This window comes from Balearica regulorum, chromosome 3 (assembly GCF_011004875.1).
Source record: "Balearica regulorum gibbericeps isolate bBalReg1 chromosome 3, bBalReg1.pri, whole genome shotgun sequence".
Taxonomy (NCBI): Eukaryota; Metazoa; Chordata; class Aves; order Gruiformes; family Gruidae; genus Balearica; species Balearica regulorum.
In genome coordinates, this window is record NC_046186.1 from 32,462,516 (window position 1) to 32,489,272 (window position 26,757).

Here is a 26,757-nt window from a genome sequence, read left to right on the forward strand (position 1 = left end):
TTATGAGAAGCCTGTAGGACCAACATTGATAACGTGTGTTACTGAATACATACAAATTTGAGACCAGCAGGTCAAGGGAGGTGATCCTGCCCCTCTACTCTGCTCTTGTGAGACCCCACCTGGAGTACTGCGTCCAGCTCTGGGGGTCCCAGTACCGGAGAGACATGGAGCTGTTGGAGCGAGTCCAGAGGAGGGCCACGAAGCTGATCAGAGGGCTGGAGCACCTCTCCTATGAGGACAGGCTGAGAGAGTTGGGATTGTTCAGCCTGGAAAAAAGGCGGCTCCGGGGAGATCTAATTGCGGCCTTCCAGTACCTGAAGGGGCCTACAGGAAAGATGGTGAGGGACTGTTTATCAGGGAGTGTAGTGACAGGACAAGGGGTAATGGGTTTAAGCTGAATCAATTTAGATTAGATGTTAGAAAGAAATTCTTTACTTTGAGAGTCACGAGGCTCTGGAACAGGTTGCCCAGAGCAGTTGTGGATGCCCCATCCCTGGAAGTGTTCAAGGCCAGGTTGGATGGGGCTTTGGGCAGTGTGGTCTAGTGGAGGGTGTCCCTGCCCATGGCAGGGGGGTTGGAACTAGATGATCTTTGAGGTCCCTTCCAACCCAAACCATTCTATGATTCTATGATACACCACAATGCTCCACATCAGTAAGAAGTTCCTAAACACAGATGGTGAATATTTTGTATTAACACAGTTCACATTCAGTAAATAAAAAAGGATGGGTTTAGAAGGTCTGCTCACCTCCACTCAGATGGGACAGATGGTTCCAGCCACCCAGGCGCAGCAGAAGGCATTAATCACAGACAGAAACTTCATGACCAAAGTCTATCAGGAGAGAATAGTCAGAGAAGGAAACAAATGGGCTGTGACATTCAGATATTATATCCAACAGGTGACAGAAAGAAAGAAAACTCAGTTGGGGATCCACTGTTTAACAGATTTAAGTTTGATTAACCAACATAGCAGTTGACAAGACTATCTTGTTTTCCTGTTTCTCGAGACTAGTATTACATGTATTTTCCCTTTGTTCTGCGTGGACTTCTCAGTATTCAATAATATCTGTTCATATTTCAGAAAATTCTTAAGAAAGCACAGCTAAACCCCATGTACACTAAGACAACTTACAGAACGTTGCATTGTCTAGAGGTATTTTGAAAGGAAAACACCTGTTTTTTCACTTTTCACATATTTATGCAGTAGCTAATAACATACGAATGTAAGGAGACTTGGTATTCTCTCCCAAATAGAGAGTAAAGACTAACACCACAGACACATGTAAATTTATGTCAGTACCTAAATAATGAATCGTGTCAAAATACTAAAGCAATTTCAGTTGTTATAAATGATAACAGATGTGATTTAAAATGTCTCTCCCTTGAAGTACTAAAGGGATTGTTATAATTAATTATCTGAAATCAAATACATCATTTGTAAACTTGTTGAAGTCAGACAACCCAACATACAGTTTTTCTCATTAGTTCCCAAAGGATTATAGCCTATTTTAAATAGCTACACTGTTTTTGTTAACGACTTGCCACACTAGACTCCAAAGATTATCATCTTTCAGAGGAGAGGGTGAAGCCATTACTATGCGTTGTGTTTGTCGCACATCCAAAGCTACTGGTGCAGGCACAGGAGCTTACATTCTGCATTCAGATGCAGTGATGTAAATCTGGCACCACCATTAAAATCCCAGCAATTATGAATTGGCATTAGCTTAAGCAGAATTTGGTCACAGTGCCTATTCCTTTTCATTAAAACTCTGAAGTATTTTGAAAGCCCTCAGGTAAGAAGTATTGAAAGAAATGTAAAGTATATTAACAGTTATCCATGCGCACACTTTCATACGTAGCATGTCTGAGTATAAACTGCAGAGGACTATGGAAAGGGAAGTCTGGAGCCTCTGAGAGACATAGCACAACTCAGTTCAAAAGTTGGGGAATGAAAACATGCTCTGTGCTCCCACACCTGCTCTAACACACACTGGGTGCTTGGCCCAGCTCTGACCCCCTCAGTGGCTGCATACATCTAGACTGGAGCTGGCAGTCCTGTACTAGTTTAAAGCATGTGATGACTGACTTGTGATCTCAAAGGTGTGCACATTGACAGCTACTGATAGGGCTTCTGTTTTCATGTTTATTCAAATGGCATGAATATTCAAGAGCATCAAATTTACAGAGCATAGAGAAACACTCTCTAAATTGTTTTACCCCTCCTATGCTCTTCCCACCCTAGGGTAGTGGAGCTGGGGTACAGGCACCTAAAGCATGTCCAGCTAATGACTGGATGTCTGCTCCACAGGGGTGGCTCCCACTTCCCTCTTGAATCCACACAAGCGTGTGAACAAGTGCAGGGATAACTGCACTTCGGGTTGTGCAAATGCACGGACCCAAATCTTTCCTGTTCATATCACTCCACATCTACCATGCACAATTGTTTCCTGTGATTGCTTAGGGATGAACATTAATCATGTTTTTTGGCCAGAGTTATTGTTTGAATGGAGTCCTAATCATCTTTTATCTTTTTTTTCTATCTTGTTTTTCTCTTTACTTCTGTTTCTTACCTTTTGCTATTTCTTTTCTTTTGTGGGAGTCCACCATCCCTCTCATCATGAAGGTCATCCCACCTTCTCCATCTGTAATTTTGGGTTTTTGTGATCCCTTCTTTTCCAGCTGCTTGCCAGAGCTGCCAGCTAGGGTGGCTCCGTAACGCATCTGCAAATCCTTTGTCAATTCAAATGGACTCCAGCAGTCGCTCCAGCTCTCTGCATCATGTTGCTAAGCAACACTCTTATTGGAAGGACTTTTTATTATTATTATTATTTGGAGAGGTAAACTTTTTGTTACATTGCAACCATTTTAAACACACTTTCATGACATAATTCCCTTCAGCTCAAAATACAGGAAAACGTTGCTGAGGGGAGTGAAGGAGCAAAGCAAATGAATCCTGCTGTGGTGCAGAGATAATGTGACATTTGTCTGCATGGGTACCGCTATACAAAAAAAAATTGACAGGTATAACAACACAGCCTTATGTATTGTGACTCAGAAAGCTTTGCATACACAACCTCATCCTGATACTACGTCCTCATATTCTTTGCCAAGTGACTGGAGGGGGAAGAATTAAAATTAGTCTTAGTTAGAAGCTAAGGAAACAGTGGGAATATTAATGTTCTAATTAAAAGAAAGGAATCTTGTATGCCCAGTGAAGCCTCTCAGCAGACCAAGTCCTTGAAAACAGAATAAAAGGAAGTTGCAATAAATGGGTACTAAAGAGATTTCTTCTTCCCCCTCCCCCTCCATATTTTTATAATGTTGTTAGAGCAAAGCAGCAACTCCATTTTAAAGAAGGCAATTTCACTGTAAGCAGTTATTTATATTGGGGAAAGCTAGCAAGACAAAGGACTGTGAGTTAGGAGCCTGGTTTTTAATCCTGGTCCCTCACAGTCTTTCTGTGTAACCTTAGATAAGTCATTTATTCTCTGTGCTTGATTCTCCTGATACAAATTTTCGGTGTTTCCTTCCTACCTGATAGGATTCACTATAGCGGAGCCAATTAGCTTTTCTACAGCATCTGGAGATCTTTTGGTGGAATGTGCTCCATAAATATAAGTAATATTTTAAAGGGATTAGAACTTCCTGTAAACATATTCTTCTCTGGCTCATACAAAGCACTTTTGCTCTCCACTCAAGACATTATTTTTGTAAGCATTTCTGCTCTCTCCCCAAGTGTATGACTGAAAAATTCAAAATACCTACATGAGTTTTGGGTTTATGAGAGATGCCAGTTCAAAAGGTACAGCGATAGAAGCAATCTAACCACAGGGGCGATCCAAAGTTAGTGTTAAAAATGTTAAAAAGTCAGTTATTATACCTAACAGACAATACTGCTCCTAACCTTGACACAGTAGTTTTTCTCCCAATGCCTGTGTAGTTATCTCTATCAGTCCAGCCATTTAGACACTTGCCTCATTTGAAGGTAAATAGTCTTATGCATCTTTAAGTGACTGTTTCTCTGTTTAGATTTAGGCATGTAAGGAGGAGGAATGATGAAGATTACAGTCTGACAAATAGGATTTAATTAATGTATGAGTAAAATACATTTCTACAAATACTAAAGGAAGTCCCTTGCTCTAAAAAGTTAGAGGACCAGGAAAAAGAGCAATAACAAGTGATGCAGAAAATTTGTTTATATTCTGGGCTTCACTCCTCCCAAAATTAGTTTGCTGAGGCTTAACAAAATTCAATTTAACAATCAGCAGGAAATTAAGCCAAAAAAAGAGGTTCAACATTTAGTAAATTAATGTTTTCAATTCAGCAGGTTCTTACGACTTTCACCATACACACTAGGGAAAAAGACTTAGGACAAACCATTTTTATCCCTTTGGGCTCAAGTACATTCTCAGAAATCTACAGAGTTCAACCAGAGAAGTCCCAAAGGATTGAAAAATAGAATGTTTAAAAAGAGGGCAGTGGGAGGTGTGGGGGAGGGATCCAGGGAATTACAGGTCAGTTGACTTCAATTCCCAGAAAGATTCTGGAACAAACTCTTAAACAATCAATTAAAAAGCAGCAGAAGACAGTAAGATGATAAAAGACAGCCCACTTGAGTGTATTAAGAACTGATGATGTCAAACCAATCTAAAGTTCTTGTCTGCCAATATAATTGGCATAATGGATTAAAGGGAAGCAGTAGATATAATGTATCTTGCTTTAGCAAGGACTCGGAAACTGTCTTGAGACACGTTCCTCTAAAAAGGCTGAAGAAATATTACCTAGATCAATTGTTCTTACACCATAAATACAAATATCAGCAGTGCTACGTGAACCACTTCGAAGTGATATGCAGCAGCAGCTGCTTCTGTGCCAAAAACAGTAGGCGCGAGACGTGCACGTCAGGCTTGGCTGCAAGAGCTGCGTGAGAGAGAAGATGTGGCTGCAGAGGTCAGGTGTGTTTAAGTGGGTGAAAGAAAGGGAAATGGGAAGTGAAGTGTGATAAAAGGAAACAGGGAAAGTGGAAATTATGGGTAGCATCCTGATTTAAGTACTTAAAACATACCTACAGGAGGAGGAGGGCAGGTAGGGAGCATCAGGTTGGAGAGGCAGAGATGGTCAGTGGATTATAGGCCAGAAATCCAGATTGTTAAATTAGAGGGTACAGAAACATATTTTTATTTGGGCAGTAGACTCACCGTAGTGGACTGTGCATCTATTGTAAGACTGATCTGTGCCAGCATTTTCAAGAAGTTTAGAATTCAGCAACTGATCTGTGTTGGAGCTAGTGCACTATTGCTCTGTCAGAGCTGCCCACAGGCCAGAAAACCTGGACAAATGTATAAAGATCCTAAATTTCAAAGGCAAAAATTAGCCTGACTATTATGACAAACTCTTTAATGGACACAGAGAACTGAAATGCCACCCAGGAAAGCTGTAGAAATGCTTTCTTTCAAGGCTTCTGGTGACTCCAATATTCATCTGTGAATGAATCTTTATGTTGCTTCAGAAGAGAGGATTACGCTGATAATCCTGCAAGGTCTTCTCCAGCCCTGCATTTCCCTGGGGACATTCTTTTATTGGCAGTTTGAAGTCTGAAGCAGCACTAGACTTTCTGGACAAGGTCCAGTGAAACAAAGGAGAAGCCTGCCACCAAAGCCCAGACTTGCAGGAGACAGGCAAGCTGAAAAAGCTGACCTCTGTTCCTCGGAGCTTCACCTGACAAGTGTGCTGGCAGGAAGTCTGCCTATTATCTGCCCTCCTTTGTTATTCTCAAAATAAGAGCAAAAGGAAACAACCTATATATGTGGAACTAAAACTTCACTGCTAAGCCAGTGAGTGCTTTAACAGTCAAACAAAAATATAACAATTACTGTTAGGCCAGTTGCAGGAGTACTGACACTCATTGTCCAAATTGATTTTTTAAAAAATCCTTCTTAATACCCTTAAAATTGTTATCCAGGAAAGGCTACAATTTTTCGTCTCTTTTCCCCAGGCTCAGCTTCAGTCCAACACCTCTCCTCCCTCCAGCACCTCTCCTCCACCCTTCCTCATCCCGGCGCCCTTGTTTTCAGTGCGCATTGCACTCAGGCCGTCCTAATCCTTTGGGTAAGGTGATGGGTGGTGCAAGAGGTTGGATTCTGGTTGTAATCGTTTCTTTCTGCCCCTCCTTGCTTCTTACTCATTTTCCTCCACTTCTTGCTTCTTACTGCCCTTCTGCACACCCAGAGGCCTCAGTCCTTTCGGGGATGGCCCTATCCCAATGTGGGCTGCCCATGGCTGCAGGCCCTCAAGAGCATCCCTGCTCTGGCATGGATCACCACATGGGGCCCTCAGAGGCACTCTCGCTCTGTCACAGAGCACTTCTTTCCAAGAGTGCATCTCCAGCTGTGTCCCCAGCAAATGCACCCTTTCACACGTCTCCTGTGTCTCCTCAGGTGTGTCCTCACATAACTCCTCAGGTGAGTCCACATGTATGTCCTGCTTCTGGCAGCTTCCACCCTGCCTTAAACACATCTAATGACTGCAGTTTTGGGGCACACTGTGGTGTTTCCAGCTGCTGCTGAGCCATCTGGAACAGATCATGACCTCCCCAGGCACTTTCTGCATCCTCCTACACAGGTCACCCTGTGGCCCCGGCTGCACATACCCCATCAGGGATGGCTAATACAACCTTTAATAGGAAAATTAATATTCAAAACAAGCCGACATATCCTAAGAAGAAGAAATGGGCTTCAGGAGACATCGTGGGCTAGGAATTGTCTTTGAGATAGGAAAAGGGTCCTCTACGTGCGCCCCTTAAGCCTGCTCTGAACATAGAAATCAAATGTTTCCCAGAGAGAATTGCATAGGATTTCAGCTCTGAAGATGAAGGACTAAGGGCTGAAAGTGAGGTTAAGGCTGGTTAAAGAGTGACAGAGCAAAGTTCCTTTAACAACCTGAGATTTACATTTTGTACTGTTCTTCAAAGCTCTGGGAGACATCCCACTGTTACAGTGAACACTGTGAATTCCTTCTTCAAATATTGCAAATATTTGTCATGACATCTTTAATTAGTCTTTATAGACTGAGCAGTACATCCATTTGAAACTGGCAACAGCATAGCTTATTATTGAAAAAGATGTATCTGCTACTAATGCCCATGTACGTTCCTTAAAAGAAGATTAATCCTTTAGAATAGTAAAAGTCTATACAATTAGGAGTAATGGAATCCAATTAGAAGGAAAAAAATCAAGGAATCAGCAAATATCCCTGACACTGACATCTATTTGGCTGGGGAATGGCATCTCAAGGAAAATGATGTGAACTCCATATTTTCTTCAGTTCGCATTTAAATGCTGAGAAATTCAATAAAAGTTCAATATAAAGCAATGCTGCACTGACAGAGTGTGAGTTACAGTCTTACTTCATCTAACTTCTGTTTTTATGTCATATTTCTTGAATTCAAAAAAGAGACGTTTTCACATAAACCATATAAGCTATTATTTATATTCTCAATATAGATTAGACTACAGTCAGAAAGAAATAGTTCTAGATATCTACAGCAATTTAGGGCCTTTTTGCATTGATTTATTGATAGCTACTCAAGATTTCAGCTGCACTAAAAGATGCAAATTTCCACCTGAAGTTGCAGTCATTGCTTTCAAATCACCAAGTATGTTCCATCAATATTTACAGATGTTGCCTCCATAAGAATAAAAAAATACAATGTAAGCACCACATGGGTCCAAATCCAAAGCTGCACTAGAATATCCCTTTCTTCTGGCATACACTGAAATAATCGTCTGTTGTTACTCTAAATTAAAGCTGTGTCAGTCAATCAGTTTCTTCAATGACCACCTCTGACCTGCTGGCAATTTTTTAGAAATGGGTGGCTTCAGCCACTCACAAGGGACAATCTGTGCTCAGTACCTCACCAATTTATCCTCACCCACAGCCAATGAGGCAAGTGATTTTCCTGCTGGGTTAATGACCTCTGATTGTGCTGTTCCTATACTTTCACTAGCCTGGCCTCACACCATGCATCGGTCCAATGCAGATGCTGTCAAGATAAGGAATCCAGGTTATAGTCAGCATTTGTTTTGGTGAAAATAAACTAGGATATTTTAAAGGGGAATAATAGGATTAAACATACCACTTACAAAGTGCTGTTGAAGAACAGAGGATAATTTTTAAATTATTTTAATAGAGAAGATGGTCTTCAAGGGTCAAGTCCTCCTGTGCTAATGTAAGTAGGCGGGAGTGCAGCAGCACAGGACATCATTGTCTACCGTCTGCAGGCTGGCAGTGGGTTTCCTCTCCTTAACCCTGCTTTGCTTCTGTGTAGACCTATAGCTTTGCAGGGACAAGTATTTCACCATAAACAGAAGAAAAGGGGGAAAAAAAAAAAAAAAAAAGAACCCATATCATGAATCAATTAGTCTGGTAAAATTAAATAGTGAAGTTCAGATTTTATAGCTATTTTATATTTCCCATAGCCTCATTTGAGCAAAGGAAAGCCATTTTGGTTGAAAACTCATGGAGAAGAACAAAGTTATTTGAAAGTCATTGATCAGCAGTAAAATCCCTTCTTAGTCTGAAAATGAGGATTTATTTCCAATAAGAATACCCTTAATTTTATCAAGAGATCATCTTGTAGAATCTGTGGCAAATGCAACATGATTCTGTACGAAAGACCTTGAAGTCTAAAGGCACGTATATAAGTCAAGAGGCTTCAGTTAGAAATCTGTTATAATTAGAGCCAATTGAGGAAGACAATTTATATTTATAGGCTGAGTCTTATTAAGCTTAGTATTTTCACACCTTGGTTCCATAACCAGTTCCACAACCCAGCTTGAAACACCTTGGAAAATATGCCATATGCATCAAATGGCAATAGCAATAATGATAAGTTTACTTATAAAGATGCAGTAGTTCTCAGGGATTTATCGGGCACTTCAGAAAAACAGAAGAGAACGTTTCGATACAACCACAGTAAATTATCATCTTTATTGTTCCACCAGCGTTTTATCCCCTTTACCTGGTCTTAATACAGCCTGTGTATTAATTAATCACCATTATATAAATCTTAAATCGCATAGCAGGGTACTTAGGATTCAGCCCATTGGTTAGTAATTAACCTACCTTGCCTTTAGTCATAAAACTTTACATCGCAGCCCTGTTCTTGATATATGAATCAACAAGTCTGAAAGACTGAAACTCAGTTCAGATTAATAGCTGACCAAATATAAGACAGATATTATATATGTTGACTTATATGTGTGCCTTTAGATTTCAAGGTCTTTCCTAGAGAATCATGTTGCATTTGCCACACTCCATTTAAAGACACCTCTTACTCTTTGAAACCTACTGCTTTCTTGAAGGTAGGTTAGCATGACACAAAACTGTGACTTAATTTTAGATTTGACACACAAACAACAGTGATAAGATTCCTATTGATTTGCCACCTCTTGCAAGTTGGTATGTTCAGCATACCCCTGCCATGATAGCTCGGCAGGTTTCTGCTGATCTGTTAGGGTAACTCAAGGCAACCATCTGCATCTCCTATTTGCTTCTGTAGGTATAACCTGTCAGTTTAAGAAAGAAAGGAGCACTGAGCATGTGCGTTACATAGTTTGAAGTAAACAAGTGACTCACGTTCTCACTCATGACATGTCTCGACCATCCCTCTGGACTCTGAGCACCTATGGGACGGCCTTTGGGCCTGCAGGGTAGAGCCAAAGTAAGGTTCAGATTTGACCATTTCCATTCTACCTTGCCACATATCTTGTAACCGCATTTTAACCATTGCCTCCACCTAGGACAGAGCTGGCTGGATGCTCTTACCAGGCTACGGCTTCTTACTTCCTTTCCAGAAACCTCTCACTTCTGGTAGCAGCAAAAGAAGTTCTTCCCTGCTTCCTTCCTTTTTGAGACAAGGCCCACCTTCCCTAAGACAGTCCAAGCCATTTTGCTGTTCTTTTATACTCACTCTGTGGACTGGCATTGTGCAAGCAGCACCTGGCAGATTTTAGTAAGGCAGCGGTGGGAGCAGGCAGAGATGCATAGGCAACTACTAGCAACTGATGTAAGGAATAAGCATACTCAATTATGCAGTAAGGGCCAGAACTTAAATGGAAACAATTATTTTCCCTAGGTCACCTCTGTGTTGCCTACCTTTGCTACAGAATAGGATTCTGGGAAGCACTGATTAAACAAAAGAAAGGAGCGAAAGATACATGAAAAAGAGAGGGAGGGAGAGAGGGGATTTAGGAAAAGAAATAGAGCTTCAGCTCAAGGCATTTGGTAGATGTCACAGTAGCGAGCCCTAAACAAGGCAAAATCAAAGCATAATCACCAATATTTTAATGATCTTTCTGAAACTAGAATTGTGGGGACCTAACTGGATCACTCATCTCTTCATTAGTCAAGCCTCAGAAAGAGATCTGTGGCCCAGTTGAATTACTCATATCTGAACTACATTTAATTCCCAGTTGACTAGAAGCAATTGATTTGGTTTCATCACAATGAAATTACTAAGATTACTTTTTTTTAAAAAAAAAAAAAAGAGTATGGGAAAATTTCTTGGCACCTGCACAGACATTAGGGGGAAAATAAGGGCAAACCAGCCTACAAGCAGTTACTATCTTAGCAAATTTCTGCTAAAGTGAAATATTTTAAGAACAAAATAAATGCTTCTACAACTAGGGACATTTCCACAAGATTAGAATGACCTTAAAACAAGATCATGTCTAAGTGACTATGTCCCTTTAAAAGAAAAAAGTTTAATGCTATGAAATAGGAACTCATTAGATCATTGCTTAGATCAGCTTTTTTGGACTCTTTATTGATATTTTCCACCTCCCACAGCCTCATTATCAGACTGGCAAGGTTCTTGCTTATTTTTTCTCATTCCTTGTGGAATATATAGATTTCAGATAATTTTTATCCTGTACTTAACTTTCTTCCCATGCTGGAATTAATAATTCATTTTACACAGTTGAAAAACTAGAAAAATGCACCACCTCAGATTTACCCATTTAAAGTAATTACCTTCAGTATGATTAATAAATGAGTACATTACTGACATGTGGAGGTGGTTTTGTTTATATGATATTTTCTGCCTGACCAGTAGTAGCATAATAGCAGCAATATTAAAAAGCAACAGGGAACTAACATCACCCTAGTTTTACTGGACAAGCAAGTATTCTTATGGAAAAAGAGGAAACTTTCCCTGGAGGAAAACATGCTGCTGGCAAAGCATTGAGCTGTGACTCAGGGTATCAAAAGTCATTTTCCTGTTCCGCCACAGATTTCCTCTGTTATCTTGTACAAGACTGCTTAGGTTGTGTGCCTGAGCAAAAGATAAAACTATCTTCTTTCCTCTGACTGCTGTCATGACTATTTATCATACGCTTTTCAAGGAAAAAAATATTTCATCTCTTTGCGCATGTCTGTAAAGGGAGAGACTGAACTGCCAGGCAGGCAGACGTAGCCTATAGTTCTCCCTCCGCTCATCCCAAGGGGAACACAAGATCCAAAATTCACTGCTCAACTAAGTCGCACCCAGTGAGCACTAGCCAGTCTCCCAGGCTTTTTGAGCAGGCATGTTAGATGCCCACAGAGTACTCACTATGGAGTGTTCTGGTAGATTTTAGAGCAGAGTTCGTACAGATTTCTGCCATTTGGAATACTTAATCAAGAAACTGATGGTTCTCATAAAGAAGTTCTTTTTCCTGATATTGCCACAATTAAGCCTAATACCATATTTTTCCAAAATAGCACAGGGAGAATGAACAATGATTAATTATTAGGAAGCCATGTATGGTACTATGTATCTTCCTCTAATTACATATAGATACGCACAGACACTTTAACAGTTAGTCAGAAATATTACTTTTGGTTTGTTTTCTTATGGTGCCCACTAAAGGAAATGTCTTTACAGAATGCATGGAATTTCACATAACACTGAATATTCTAAACTTGGAACTGAAAAATAAGCTTAGGGAAAATAGTTCTAGCTGAAAAGCTTTTCTTTTTTTGCTAGGGGTCAACCTCTGCTGATTATAATGTCAGAAAATGATCCAGAAAGGCAAAGTGAGATTCAACTCCAGACTAAGACACCTACGTTTAGATGGCTGCGTAAGAGTGTCTACAGGTATATTAGGTGTCTAAGTTCCTACAATAGTCAATGAAGATCTACCCAGTACAGTCAGTGGTGACTCAGGATTAGTTCAAGTCACTTAAAGTAGACATCTGAATTTGGTTAGCTAAACTGCATTTTAAACTTTATAGCTGTATTGATTAGATGTCCAATAATCTGGGATAAATCCTGCTTTTTTTATCTCCAGTTGACTACCCATGTACCATTTGTGTTCTATTAGTGAAAACGAATGTCTTGCAATCAACTGGAAACCACCACACAGTTTGAGTAGCCTTGTAATAAGCAGTACTGCAAGGTACTGCAGTACAGGCTGCACCTGTCACAGTTGTTTGTATTTTGAACAACTTTTATATGAAGTTACACTTCCAGGGCTAATGAAACCTTGAAATGGTAGATTCACAGCTCATGGGGCAAGGTCTACGCACAGAAAACACTTACTACACTGCCCATAAAATCCTGCCCAGAATGCTGCAAAATTATTATCTAAGAGAAAATATGGATTCAGTGTCACAGCCAGATGCAACATCAAATCACAAGTCTTCATCAAAAAGTGTCAGTAGTCTGATCTCAGCCTTTCCTCCCTGACTGATGCTTTCTCCAGCCCGTTAGCATCAGCACAGTATGGTACCTAAGTGGCTAGCTGTCAAATGTGTCTTGGTCTTGTAGGTTGACATGGTGATAGAAAGCTGAGTGTCACTATAACAGTAAAATCACTGCAATCCTTTCCACATTGTTACCCTCTCTTGTGGACCAATATAGAGATAGGATGTTCAGCACACAGCTTGACGTGAAGTAAAGTGGGCAAAATATAAGTGAAACTGCTGATGACATTCATGAACTGTGCTGTGAATAAAGTAGCACCAATCATGTAAACTGGTATTAACACAGTCCATACATTTCAAAGCTTTCACATGAAATGTCTTCAGCAAATCTCTAAACAAGATGACATCAAGTTGACATTTTTAAAAGTGATGTAGTGCATTGAAAGGTTCTACTCATTCTGGGGTCAGTTTTGCCACTGCTTTTAATGGGGAAGATTCTGAAGGCCCATTAATCAGGTGAACATGAAAGAAGGTATCAATCAGCAAGTTTGGGGACTGAAGAGTCTCGGAGACCACAAGCCTAATAATTATTTCTTCCAACTTGGTGTATTCTTTGGCATGCTTACAGAATTACTGTGGTCTCCCACTGAACATTCAAAGCTGGAGAACTCCCCATCTGTTGCTGTTATCTGTGGTCCCAACTGTTCACATTTTCAGGAGTGTGCCAAAGCACTGAGTCACTCATTTATTATCTCCAGCATACTGTTTTCAAAAGCATTTAGGGAGCTCAGTCTCACAAAATCAATGCTGAGGCAAATCCTTGATAATGGTGAAGACTTTAAAAGGGAAGTTTGGAATTTTTTGTTGTTGTTATTTATCTTTGTAGGAGGTCATAGAGCTATGTGTAAGTCAAAAAATATGTTTTCATCCTTTATAATGAATTTATTTTATCTTGTCAAGCAACTCATGTGGAACTTGTCTTCCCATTTTAGTTACTTGGCCTCAGCAAATGGTCTTTTAGGACTAGCATTGACTATCATGAATTGTAATTTATATTAATTATATGTTTATGATATTGCCAACAGATGCAAAGTATGAGACACTGTGCAAACAAATATAAGATGCAACACCAAATGGCTGCAAACTAAACAGGCCATTGATTTGCTCTTTGTTCTTCAAGTACATTACTCAATCTTTTTCAGATTGTTTTTTTGTTCTGTTTATTATAGTTCTCCTTAAACTCTAGCTTCTTTAAACCTGACACTTACTAACAGGTCACTAACCTAAAGCGTGCACTGTGTCTCACAAGTGTGCCTGCAAGATCCAATATCCTTACACAATACAGAGGCAAATAATCCCATGTAAATATATGATTTAAATATTCAGATTCACTCATATAGCCAGCTAGCCACACCTCAAAAAAATTTCAATCCAAATAACACCTATGTGATAGGATAAAACAAGCAGCATCTTTCAGGAATCTTTCTTCATTTCAGAAGAGATCAGAATCTGTTCCCTTCAAATCCAGTCCAAGCTGGCCTGGATACATATAACAACATTTCACTTGATTTCATCTGTGAAGAGTGGTGCAAAAATTCCTGTACCAAGGAAGACCAAGGCTGTAAGTCTATACAGTACCATTCAAATAGAATATGGACATCCAGCCAAGATTTGAAGGCAGAATATGCCATCTGACACTTTATCCAAGCAAACGGGCCATCTCAGCTTGGCTGTGCTTTGTGCAAAAAAAAGAGATACAGGGCTTCTAGATCCCACCTGGCTCATGCAGAACCAATTTGGATTTGCCTTTACAGCACTTCAGAAGGTTACTGCGTACATAAATCCTTGCAGAGTAGGGTGGGAATACCTTAAGAATATTTATGTTCCATTACCATAGTATGTGCAGACATCAATCTTCAGTTAAGTACATATGTTTGTCTGCTTTTCTGTAACTGAAGAACTAAGGCACCGAGCGGTTCTGTGACTCAAGTGCAGTACATTTGAAGTTAGTGCATAACATCAACTACTGGACTATCACATGATACTTCTCCTCCCCATATACCTTCACATCAAATTTACATGACAATATAAAGCATTCCAGGTAGTTTGGCAAAGGCTTTCAAATATGATTTCTTTTGCCTATGAAACTTTTCCAATCACTACAGTCAAAGGAACCGTTTCATACACGTAACATGGTCTTCGGACCATCGAAAACTTACCAATTTGATTAATATTTTATGAGAGTAACAGCATTGAAGCCCATAAAAATATCAGAAATATGCCATTGTGTACATCTGCAGGATTTGTCACAAACTCTACAAGCAATAAATCTGACTCTTCTCCAAAATATACCATTGACAATCACAATTAGTGCCAATAGCTTGATGTCAGAGCCGTGCCTCAGTCCCTTGCCACAGAGACCATGCCACATGTCCTTCTCTGACATGGTACCTGTCTGAAATGACATGATCGTGACCTCCCTGTCTCCCATTTATATCAGGATACATTTAGCCCATATGATCCATGAGCACTCATGTGAAGTTAAAAAAAAAAAAAAAGAAACAGGTCAAAAGATTCAGGACTATAAAAATAAAGCCCAGACAATGTGGTGAGCGTGGAAGTAATGGGCAATGATTCTAAATCAGTTACTGTCACAGCATGAAGTGAACAGCATATGGAACATGCAAGATTTGGATAAAATTAACACCTATCCCTCCCCTCAATGGTAGGACTTGGAGCTCAAAAGCTGTTTCCACAAGTTGCAGGCAAAAGAATAATTTGATTTAATTTGTTGCCATTACCATATTTATTTCACATTACTACCCCATCAGCTAAAGTTGCATGAAAGTAACTGATGGAGCCGCACAAATGAAGCATTAGCCTGAACAATACTCCATAATTTTGATACTGTCTGATATTGCCCAAACAAAAAAATAAGTTTGAACCATATTACCTTAGTTACTTCTATTACCTTAGTTTCCTAATGTCCTGGTTTCAGCTGAGATAGAGGTAATTTCTTTGCTAGTAGCTGGTATAGCACTACATTTTGGATTCAGGATGAGAATAATGTTGATAACACACTGATGTTTTTAGTTGTTGCCAAGCAGTCATGAACTTTTCAGCTTCTTATACTGGCCTGCCAACAAGAAGGCAGGGGCGCACAAGAAGCTGGGAGGGGACATGGCCAGGGCAGCTGACCCAAAATGGCCAAAGGGATATTCAACATCATGTGACATCATGCTCCATATATAACTGGGGAGTGGGCCGGGAGGTGGGGCAGCTCAGGAACTAGCTGAGTATCGGCTTCAGTTGGTGAGCAATTGTGCTGTGCATCACTTGTTTTGTATATTATTCATTTATTATTATTATTGTCTTCCTCTTCTGTCCTATTAAACTGTCTTTATCACACCCCACAAGTTTTACCTTTTCGATTCTCTCCCCCATCCCACTGCAGGTAGTGAGCAAACAGCTGTGTGGTTGTTTTAGCTGCCTGTTGAGTTAAACCATGACACCTTGATAAAGAAGTAAAGAATATCCCTCTGCAGATTCTTTTTTATTTCTAGGTAGAGCATATTTCTGTGCATGATTCAAAATGACATGGCAGGAATTTTGCTATGACATTGCACTAAAATACTGTTGTCTTCACTCCTTAGTCAAATAGTGATACAGCCAAAATCTTCTAGGGTGAGATGATGTCCTGAGCAAAGAGTGGGAACTGTGGGACGAGGGAACAGGGAAGTCCGCTATCCGGCAGTGAGGAAGTCTCCCAACCAACAGGGCTTTCCACTTTATACCACAGAGTCATTGCCCTCCGTACTAGGTAATCAGCTACTTTCAATTGCTCATAATCCATCAAGATCTTCAGCTGGTGCATGAACATAGCCCTGTTGGATTCAGAGACAAGGCAATTTATCCAGCTAAGGATCTGGATTAAATTCAACCAAAGGAAACAGCAGTTTTTAAACAAGTTCTCTGATGATATAACTGGTTAGCACATAACTGGAAAAGTCCTTCATTCTAAACTCAAACTGTGTTTCTGTGCAGTGGAGTGAGAATACTGCCTTGGTTCCAGGACAAATACAGGCCTGGATGCCAATCCTCCCATAGCAGGGCTTGTATTTTCTAGCATTGTAATTCTAGCCTGCTTCTTACAAGTTTCTGGTTTTGGAGGTCACATATAATTGGCAGCCTTGTGTGCATGTAAGGGAGAGACACATTAGTTATAATTACCATAAATAATTACAGGTACGTAAAAGGCAAAAGGCAAAAATGTCTCCTAAGAAAACACTCTTTGTGCCATGTGTTCCAAATTGGTTTTCAGTTCACACAGTCTTTTTCATTTCTCCAATTAGCAACCTCAGCTTAATTTGGAGCAAACATACACAGCAGGTGAAGATGAGAAAAGGGCACTTGCTTCTGACAAACATTGTGAATCTCCCTTTTTTTTTAATACTGAACCATAATCTGCACAGATGATCAGGTAATTAAAGCATAATGGAATGTAGGGTAAATTATAATGACTGGTGTGGCTTAGGAAAAAGATGCTTCAGAGCAACGTACTAATGCCTGAGAACAGGAGACAGTTATTATGACTTACCAGGCCACTGACAGATGGCCACAAATTATAAACCATTAAGGAATTTTAAAACTGAATTGGGCATAGTAATCTTCATAAAAGAACCACCAAGAAAATTCTTTATCCTAATTGAAACAAAGGGAGACTTGTGACTCAAATCGCAAGATGTAATTGTCTAGTCATGGGGAAAAATGTATTATTTACCTTCTCCCAAGGGACCAGATCCCTTCCTAAATATGATCCTCAAGAATATACCAGTTGCTTTAGGTTAATCCTTGTCATGGTGGCCATTAAATTTCAAATTAGTCTTAAACAGCCCTCCTTTTTCTCAACTGTACAATGATCCAGAGCAAATAGCCTGTGACAAACCAACACTACGTGAGACAAAACAGGGGCAGCTAAATGCTGCGTAAAAGGGTATGAGTCTGATGTGTGGCTGAGGGAGGCCCTCCCGTTGAGTCACAAGGTTCAGAAAGGACCCCTTTGCTTTCTAAACTCCTTCTCAGACAGGAGCCTAGGTGTGGCTAGGTCCAGTCTTACTCTCACGCTTGGTCAACAGTTTATGTCTAAAGGATTATGTGTGCAGCCACTTATCAGAATATTTGCCTGTCAGAGCCGCCTAAAGGACTTTCACTGAGTCAGTTTCGCAAAGTTGAAAAAGATAGGTGTTTTATTAAGGTGACAGATATAAAAAGTTCAGAATTGCCATTGATAAATACACTTACTGCAGTAGCACTAATATATGATGATAGTGCTAGCAAAACGCTAGCCCAAGTATTCTTCACCAAAAGGTGAAGTCACAATGCTTACCAAGAAGGCATCCCTATCTTGGGTGGAGGAGAAGGAGCACAGCCCATCGACTGCCTCTTTGGGGTCTTCAATCTCTCCTCCGCCCCCCTATTGAGGGGGTATTTTCCTTAATATCCTTTATACCCTAACCTTAGCTGTTCCTCTCCCTGGGGTGATGTTTAACATGATTTGGGTGGAGAGTCAAGTACTATAGTCATATATGTTTATTATGTACTTCTTTAAGCTCATTATTGTATTCAGGGGTGTCAATTTGAAGGCACCATGGCCTTCAAAATTCTGTGCAGAAACCATTAATCTGCTTATTCTGCATTCTTCAGCCAAAACATGACCATCTTGCCACCATAAGACTCCCTCCTTCGGCTGCTTCTAAGCGGACACCAGTGTTTTTAGCCTCTTATGTTCAATTCTCACACCAATGTGTGTATATTAGCATTGCTGTTGCTGTCTCAAGCCTTTGGGCAGACTGAGAGGTAAGCACATCAAACTCTGAATCCATCTTCTGAGAGGAGGCTTTTAGAATAAGCACAGAAGATTTCAGTTTAGCAAACCTAATGGTGGAATAAAGGATTGGGAAGCAGACAAGGGAGTTAATACATCTGTCCATTCTTACTCATTTAAAAGCTATGGCAAAATGAAGAGCTCCACAAAATGGTTTCAGATATGCATAATTGAGTCTAATAAATATTTTAGTGTTTTATTAGTAATTCTTAGAGTAGGACTTCACTGCAATGTAATATTACTGAGAATCTTTATTATATAATCTCTCCTAGTAAAATTTAGCTGACAATCCTACTTCATTTCTTCCTTTGGCACCTTGTTTAGATTTCCATCTTAAGTAGGGCTTTAAGATACACTTTGGCAGAAAGCTTCCCTGCACAGAACATCCCATTTTAAAATTAATACCTTGCTGCCTCTGCTAATCAAAGCTGGAAGAGTTTACATTAGTGTTTTAAGACCAGAGTGCATGGTTCATTAAAACCCATCTTCACTGAACTTAAATCAGAGGTGAATGCAAATGGGTGCAAGGGAGACTGAGCTGCTATTACTTTTATTTCTTTCCTACTCCCACAAAATCTGATTCATATGCATTGCAACCTTTACACATGACCTTTGTAATTTGGCCCACTACATGTGAGAACAAAGTTATCTCTGCTGTTATATATTTTATATGATCCCATGCTAAAGAATACAAGAAACTCCAGGACCATTCTTTTAAATTAATGTCATTCTGCTTTGACAATCTCACACCATTCTGATAGATTCTGAACACTTACACCTAGTGTAAGTATATGCTAAAACCCTAGTGTAAGTAAGTGATCCAATTTAAAAAATGCTATAAACAAGATTGTGATATATATAGCCTAAGAGATGCAGATTATATACTAGAGAATGTTATGAAGACCTAAATTCCCATACTTAGCAGATCATCTCTGAATTTGGCTTATGAGTCTAGAAAAATCATTCTCATAATGTATAGATCTATCATATTACTTTTACCACTGTAGACTATCATGATGCTTCTTCCCCATATTTCTAACTCACTGCATGAAACTCGTCTATGTACACAAAAGCTGAAATTCTTTGTTGGCATCAATAAAGGGCTCAGCTGAACTATCTAGAATTTCCTCTGAAAACAAAATCAGTTCAAATCATGACTATTTAGGACTTTAATTTACCTTTGTGTTATTTACTAGACAGTACTTGTCCATCCTGCAAGCATTCCACCCCTCTAAGGCAGAATTCAATTTCCAGAACAAGGGTCTTGGATCAAGTCACTTGTATACTGCTCAGCACCTGAGAGCTGTCTCCACATCCAAACTGGCACCACCCTGTAGCTGCCTTAGCTCTGCAGATTTACTTATAAGACTTAAAAACTCTTTCAGAATAGGAGGAGACTCCCTCAAGAGAGAAGAACCTCTTTCTCTGCTGTCCTCCAACTCGAATGAGATTAGACAAGGCCCACGCAACATCTGTTACACCAGATGGATTTGTCACTGACCATCCAGAGTAAAGTTATTGCAAACACTGCAAGAATCAAGTAGCGCATTTACTGCTCAGAGGCTAGATCTGGCTTCCTAGTTTACTTGACAATCCTAGCAGAAAGAATTCATGAGGTCCAGGAGCACTAGTGATAGAAAAACTCCTTAAAACCACATTCTTTTGCATAGTTTTTCATCTTGTCTACTGAATGTGTTAATTTTCTAAACAACTCTTCATTTTATTAGTTAATGCATTGATTCTGATTAAAATAATTGAAGAATTATATGATTAATTATGGAAATTGTCTTCACCAAGCTGATGTCAACACGTTAACTTGTTGCCATGTCAATATTCACCTTGCAATTTTCCATATGCAAACAATTCTAAGAAAATCAAACACAAATATATTCGGTTTATTTGTCTTTAACTAAGGTTGCCATCTTATTCTAGAAGACAAGGTGAATTCTGTGTCAGTGTACCTAGTACGCAACTCATTTAAATTAGATGTGTTTCTTAGGTCGACGTTTTTTCTAATTGCATTTCTGTAAAGTTAAGAGTTGAGTTTCTCATTTAAGCTCCCTGATTCAATTGGCCAGATTGTGATAGAGATTAGAAATACCGTTTGCCAGGTGAACATTTGATGCTTTTGGTAGCCAACACAAACAAAAACGTTTTATTACTCCAAAAGTAAAACAATTTCTTACCTAAAGTGTTCCAAACCTTACATAACTGAACAACAAATGGGGTCTATTCCATCTGTGGCTGGTGGAGAGTTCTCCTGCTTTGAAAGCTCCAACAGTGTTGATCCTCTTCCTTTCCATAAAAAAAAGCCCAAGGGATGTGCTGCCATCCAGAGGGAATTAGACAGGCTGGAGCAATGGGCTGACAGGAACTTCATGAAGACCAACAAAGGGAAGTACAAAGCCGTGCACCCGGGGAAGAACAACCCCAGGCACCAGTACATCCTGGGGGCCACACAGCTGGAAAGCAGCTTTGGAGAAAAAGAACCTGGGGGACATGGTGGACACCATGTTGAACACAAGCCAGCAATGTGCCCTTGTGGCAAAGAAGGCTAATGATATTCTGGGCTGTATTAGGAGGGGTGCTGCCTCACACTTTTGCTGTAAGGGTGACCAAGCACCGGCACAGGTTGCCCAGAAAGGTTGTGGAGTCTCCCACTTTGGAGATATTCAGACGCCATCCGGACGTGGTCCTGGGCAACTGGCTCTAGGTGGCCCTGCTTGAGCAGGGAGGTTGGACCAGCTGACCTCCAGGTCCCTTCCAACCTCAACCATCCTATGATTCTGTGACAAAAAGTGTCAATAACAGCTCCCTTAGCTGCTCAGACTTCAAACTTGATTTCCCAGTTGTAGGATTAACAACCCTTTTCAAGGAGAGCAAGTTCTGCCTCCAGCTACTAATGGCAAGAAAATGTTATTAAAGGAAACGATAAGAATTAGTCTTTGTGGTGGGTTAGCCTCAGCTAACAGCCAAACTACCACCCGGCTGCTCAATCTCCCCCTTCCCCCCAGTCAGCAGGATGGGGAGAAAATAGGAAAAACAGGAGTGAGAAATCTGATGGGCTGAGATAAAGGCAGGGAGATTGCTTACCACTTACCATGACAGGCAAAACAGACTCAATGCAGGGAAAATTAATTTATTGCCAAGTAAAATAGCTATTTAATTACTGATTCAGGTAATGAGAAACAAAGGTAAACATTAAAACAACACCTTTCTCCTACATGCCCCCCTTCCCAGGCTCAGCTTCGCTCCTTCACTGCCAAGGCTCCTACCTTCCCCTTGCCCCAGGCAGCGCAGGTGAATGGGGATTGGGGGTTGGGGTCTGTCCATAACGGCTCCTCTCAGCCACTCCTGCCTCCTCACTCTTTCCTCTGCTCCAGCGTGGGCTCTCCATGGGCAGCAGTTCCTTCAGGCCACATCCACCTGCTCTGTCATGGCATCCTCCATGGGCTGCAGCATGGATATCTGCTCTGCCATGGAGCACCTCCTCTTCCTCTGACCTTGTGTTCCTCTGCTGTTTCTCACTCTTTTTGTTCCCTGCTCCTCTCCCTGTGGCATTTTATCCCTTTTCTTAAATACCTTTTCTCCAAGGCACCCCCACCTTGGCAGTGGGGCTCAGCTGTGCCCTGTGGTGGGTGGGTTGGAGCCGGCTGGAACCGGCTGTGTCCGGCACAGGGCAGCCCCGGCCTCTCCTCACAGGGGCCACCCTGCAGTGTCCACTGCCCGTGCCTGGGCACCTGCAGCCAGCACAGCCTGGCATAATCTATCTTGTTTTGGAAAACTACATAGCATTTTACCCCATTTCACCTCCAGCTCTTCAATTATTGTTTTCATCAGAATTACTCCTAAAGTGTGTTGAATCCAGATGTCAGGGTTTGTAGCTGTCTGGTTCATTTGCTTTCCCTTTCTTTAATGCTAAAAGTGCAAAAGCACGAGATAAATAGTTCTGCAATAGCTATAATAACAAGGGAAAGAAGTAGCAGTTACAAGGGGACAGGCTTACAAAGTTGGGATACCAGTTATGGTACCCTCTTAAGAAGCTAGGATAAACTGTTGCTGTGTAAGTACAGAGGATCAGCCCTGCTTATTGTTAGACATAGTTCTCTAGGTGAATAAGTAAGTATGAAATAATCCCATGCAGATAAAACAACCTGTTAGAAATGGATGTTGAGTAACTGAACAATACAGGAGGAGAAAGGGCATTCTCTGTTGCAGGAAGAGATTAATTCTTTGGAAACTGTGAGCAATTATTACTGAATGCCTTAGTTTCAGTTTACAGTAGTCTTGCAAAAGTCAATAGAACTATTTGCACAGGAAAATGAGCAAAATTTGTTATTAAATCTCATTCACTGGTTCATCTCTCACTCATTTTTTTATCTGTCAGTACAGTTTTTGATTTTTTACCCCCAAAATACAGAATTCCAGGGCTCTGAACCAGTTACCAAAATCATTAATCTGCTTCAGCAAGATTAACATTGAAGAGAAATCAGTAAATTTAATAATCTCTTTTCCTCTTAATCCCTTTTTATTTGGGCACATGAAACTGTTATGATTGAAGAGTGTGCCAGAGCAAATGTACTTTATGAGCACAATATCATGTAAATCAAGAAAAATTTATTGAGGTTGTTTTACACACCATATATGTAGGACATTTCCATTGATTCAGATTTGTGATTTCTGATCATTATTACACATTTCAAATAAGCATACTAAAAATAAAGGTCTCTTTAGGTATCCAAACATTTCTTTATTAATTTCAAACAATTAATGTTTCATAAATGTATTACTCATCCAGGAGCAGAAGTCGAAGTTAGGCCCTCTCACATAAGAAGCTGTGAAAGCCAGGTAGGATATACAGCCATGTCACACAGGCACAAGTCCTGAATTACTTCATGACAGTGACAGAGCTTCAAGGGCAGAGAATTGAGCTCCCTTTTTTCTCCCTACCATCTTCAAACAGTTTGGTGGTGAGACATTCTCCACAGAGATGGGAGATGGGACTGGGAAGGCATGGGACTGAGACCCTTTCAGCTGAGAAAGAGAAATGAAATTGTTTCTCCTACATCCTGGATAAGTGCCTTACATGCAAAGTTGAACTACACAAGGGAGGAAACCTAGCTAGGTCCTTTTGTACCATGAAGCAAACAAACAAAAAAATGATCCTGCTTTCATTATTTGGAAGAAATCAATTAAGCAGCTATCTTCAGGACTCAATGTCGAAGTCAGTGGAGTTTCCAGGAGAGTGTAATTCAAGATGCACGTTGTTACACTCAAAATCTTCAGGGTAGAAAAGAACACACCATATATGTGGAGCTAAGAGTTTTTCTTAGGCCAGGAGGAGCCGAGGAGATAATTTTGAATGTTATCATGGTATAAAGGTCTGTGTCTACCCTATTGTGGAAAACAGGTAGAAGGGTGAGCCTAGGTGTCAGAACTTGCTGGTAGGAGTGCTCTTTGGACCATCTGATGGTGTCCCTGGTGTTGCTGTGTGGGGTTGGACCCTCAGGGGCAGCACTGGCTGATGCTTCTCGTCAGGCCCAGTGCTCTGCACAGCCTCTTAGTCTCTCATCTTCCTGCACTGTGACAGCAGAGCTCAAAGATAACCAGGGCCTTTACCTTGCGTGTGGCCTGCTGCAAGAGCAGGTAAGGCTCTTAGGCTCTACAGTTGTCTTTAGTGCCCTACTATCCAGCCTGACTCGCCATAATCCACCCAACTGTCAAATGAAAAATTCCTGAATCATTTTGGATTCTACTAATTTTTTCCCTAGAGGAAGGACATAATAACTACCTGTACTACTTTTATTTTGGGGGTGACAGGAACTGAACAGTTCATGTTAGAAACACAACCTTTAAGTTTTATGTTATGGACATCACTTGTCATGAATTGTAAACTATCTATCTAAGCAGTGCTTGTGTTTCTTGACCAAGTCTTAACAATATTTCAATCAGACAATGAAATAAACACTGCTGCTGCCAAACTACAGAATGCCCAGAAGTATAAGTCTAGATCAGCAAAACGTGAATTAATCAAAAATCTGTGTCTGAGGACTGAATCTACTAGTGAAAAGCTAACTAGAGAATAACATAAAAAAGAGAGAAAAGAAGAAGAAACTGAGCTGGGTGTCGCTGGTTTAACCCCTGCGCTGGGGCCAGGGACTGCTGCCTGCCCTGCTCCAGCTTCAGCTCCAGCTTGGGGGTGGCCCCGCTGGGGAGGGGTGACACGCACGGCCCCCTCCCCCCTACTCACTACCTGACAAACCATAGCCCAGGAGAAGGAAAACACTGAGAAGAAAAAAGCCCCACTATGAGTATCACTCTCCTCCTGCTGAGGACCACAGGATGCTGGTGGTTTGTCCTAACACCTTCTGCCCCTCTGCTCCAGGAAGCAGGAAGACATCAGCCTGCATTGTCCGAGCTACATTGGAAGGACGTGCATGACACCCAAGAAGAGGGCTCCATATTTGTAGGCTTTTTGTATAAGAGTGTTAAAGAGGCATTTCTTTTTCTTTTTTAATCAATGATGTGGACAATGAGTGTTGGTATTCCTGCAAATGGGCTAATAATATATGTTTGTTGTATTTTGATTAGACTATTAAAGTGTTCACTGGCCTAACAATACATTCTTAATTCCATATATAAATGTATGTATGTATGTATGCATAATGTGTTCCCTTTTGGCCATAAAAAGATTTTGAGTGCATCATCTGCTGCTTCTTGCCTGGGAGAGTTTTCTGTCAGCTCTTTGGCCATATGGGAGCTTATTTCAGCTTCCTGACTGCTTCTGTGAAGCACACCTTCATGAGGGCAGTGGTCTGCTACAGGGACCAGACACAAAAACCTGTGCTAAATAAATAACCTGTAACTACTTGGGAAGGGTCCAAAAGAAGCAGGAATTGAACTGAGATCATGTCTGTACTCGACATAAATTCACCCTAACTGTCAGAGTAGTACTTCTGCATGGTACTTTTTATCCCCGGGGCTTCCAAGGCACTTTACCTATGAAATTTGTGTGTTAATTATTCTATAAATTCTGGTTTCGTCTTGCTGATCTTTGAAACACAGTAGTTATTGTACAGGACACAGCAACAGCCAACAGAGAGCACGGGTAGAGAAGTAAATTGTTAATTACATGAAAAGTGAATCATAAGGCAGGACATAGTTACACAGATGAATGTATTAGCTCAAAAAGAGCACCTTCAGCAACGTAATGTCTGTGAAATTGTCCCATGTATCAATTTGTTAATAAAAAAGTGTGTCCTATTGAATCACTGATACTTTTTACAGCACATTGTACTTCATGGCCATAAAGCTCTTAAGGGGCATGACCTACCATTAAAACCCTTGCAATGAAAATAATCTTTCGCTTAGATTAATTCATAATGAAGCTCTTCTATTTTGATATTTTGAAGTCATTTTGATATCTGGAATTGGGAACTAACTGAAACTTTCTCAGAGGCCAGAAATTTCCATTAGAGAGACAAATTTTCAAGAACAGTAATGAGTCCTTGGCATTTAGTACAACAGCATTTTAGTATGATTGGACATGCCCTGGGAGAAGAAAAATATCATTTCCCCCTCCTCATCTGGAAGAAAAATGACGAAGGAGAAGGCTGCAAAAGAAGCCGCAATGCCAGCTTTGTCAGGGAAAATTTACATCTCTACAGTTTTAATGCAAAAGGCTTTCTGCATTCTTCCATTTGCAGATTTTCATGTCTGAGCTGGCAATTTGCCTGAAGGACCGATCCTCTGACAGAATTATTGTCAGGGAGGTCAGCTGTAAATTTCAATCAGTCAGTGCAGGGCACAAGGAAAACATTGTCAGGAATATTTCCCTGCAGCTTGGCATCAGATATAAACACTGAATGTATGGCTCTAAGCGTAAATCTTCACATAATAATTCACCTTGGAAATTTATAATTATAAATTCTCACTACAGCCTGCTACTTACGTACAAATTCTCCACTGATAGCTGATTATCTCCGCTACAGAGAAAAATTTTGTCACACTTACTGGAGCCAGTGAACTTCTTAGAAAAGAGAAAGCAAACATTATTTTATTACAGATATTAAATGCCAGGAATTGCTGTGATAATGCCTTGCTAAGCAATCAATTAAGAGGAACTATGATTACAGACATAAGAATTATATTGTATATCCATATAAATTATAAATTATATCTAAAATAAG

At 40.4% G+C, this 26,757-nt stretch overlaps 1 long non-coding RNA gene across 1 annotated transcript in view; it reads right to left on the minus strand.

Moving 5' to 3' along the window:
• Nucleotides 1-8,335: 8,335 nt before the first annotated feature.
• LOC142600940 (uncharacterized) overlaps nt 8,336-26,757 on the minus strand; it is a 43,104-nt gene continuing 24,682 nt past the window's right edge. Inside the window, exon 3 of the long non-coding RNA XR_012834436.1 lies at nt 8,336-9,566. This is a non-coding gene — a long non-coding RNA (uncharacterized LOC142600940). The remainder of the gene's footprint in view (nt 9,567-26,757) is intronic.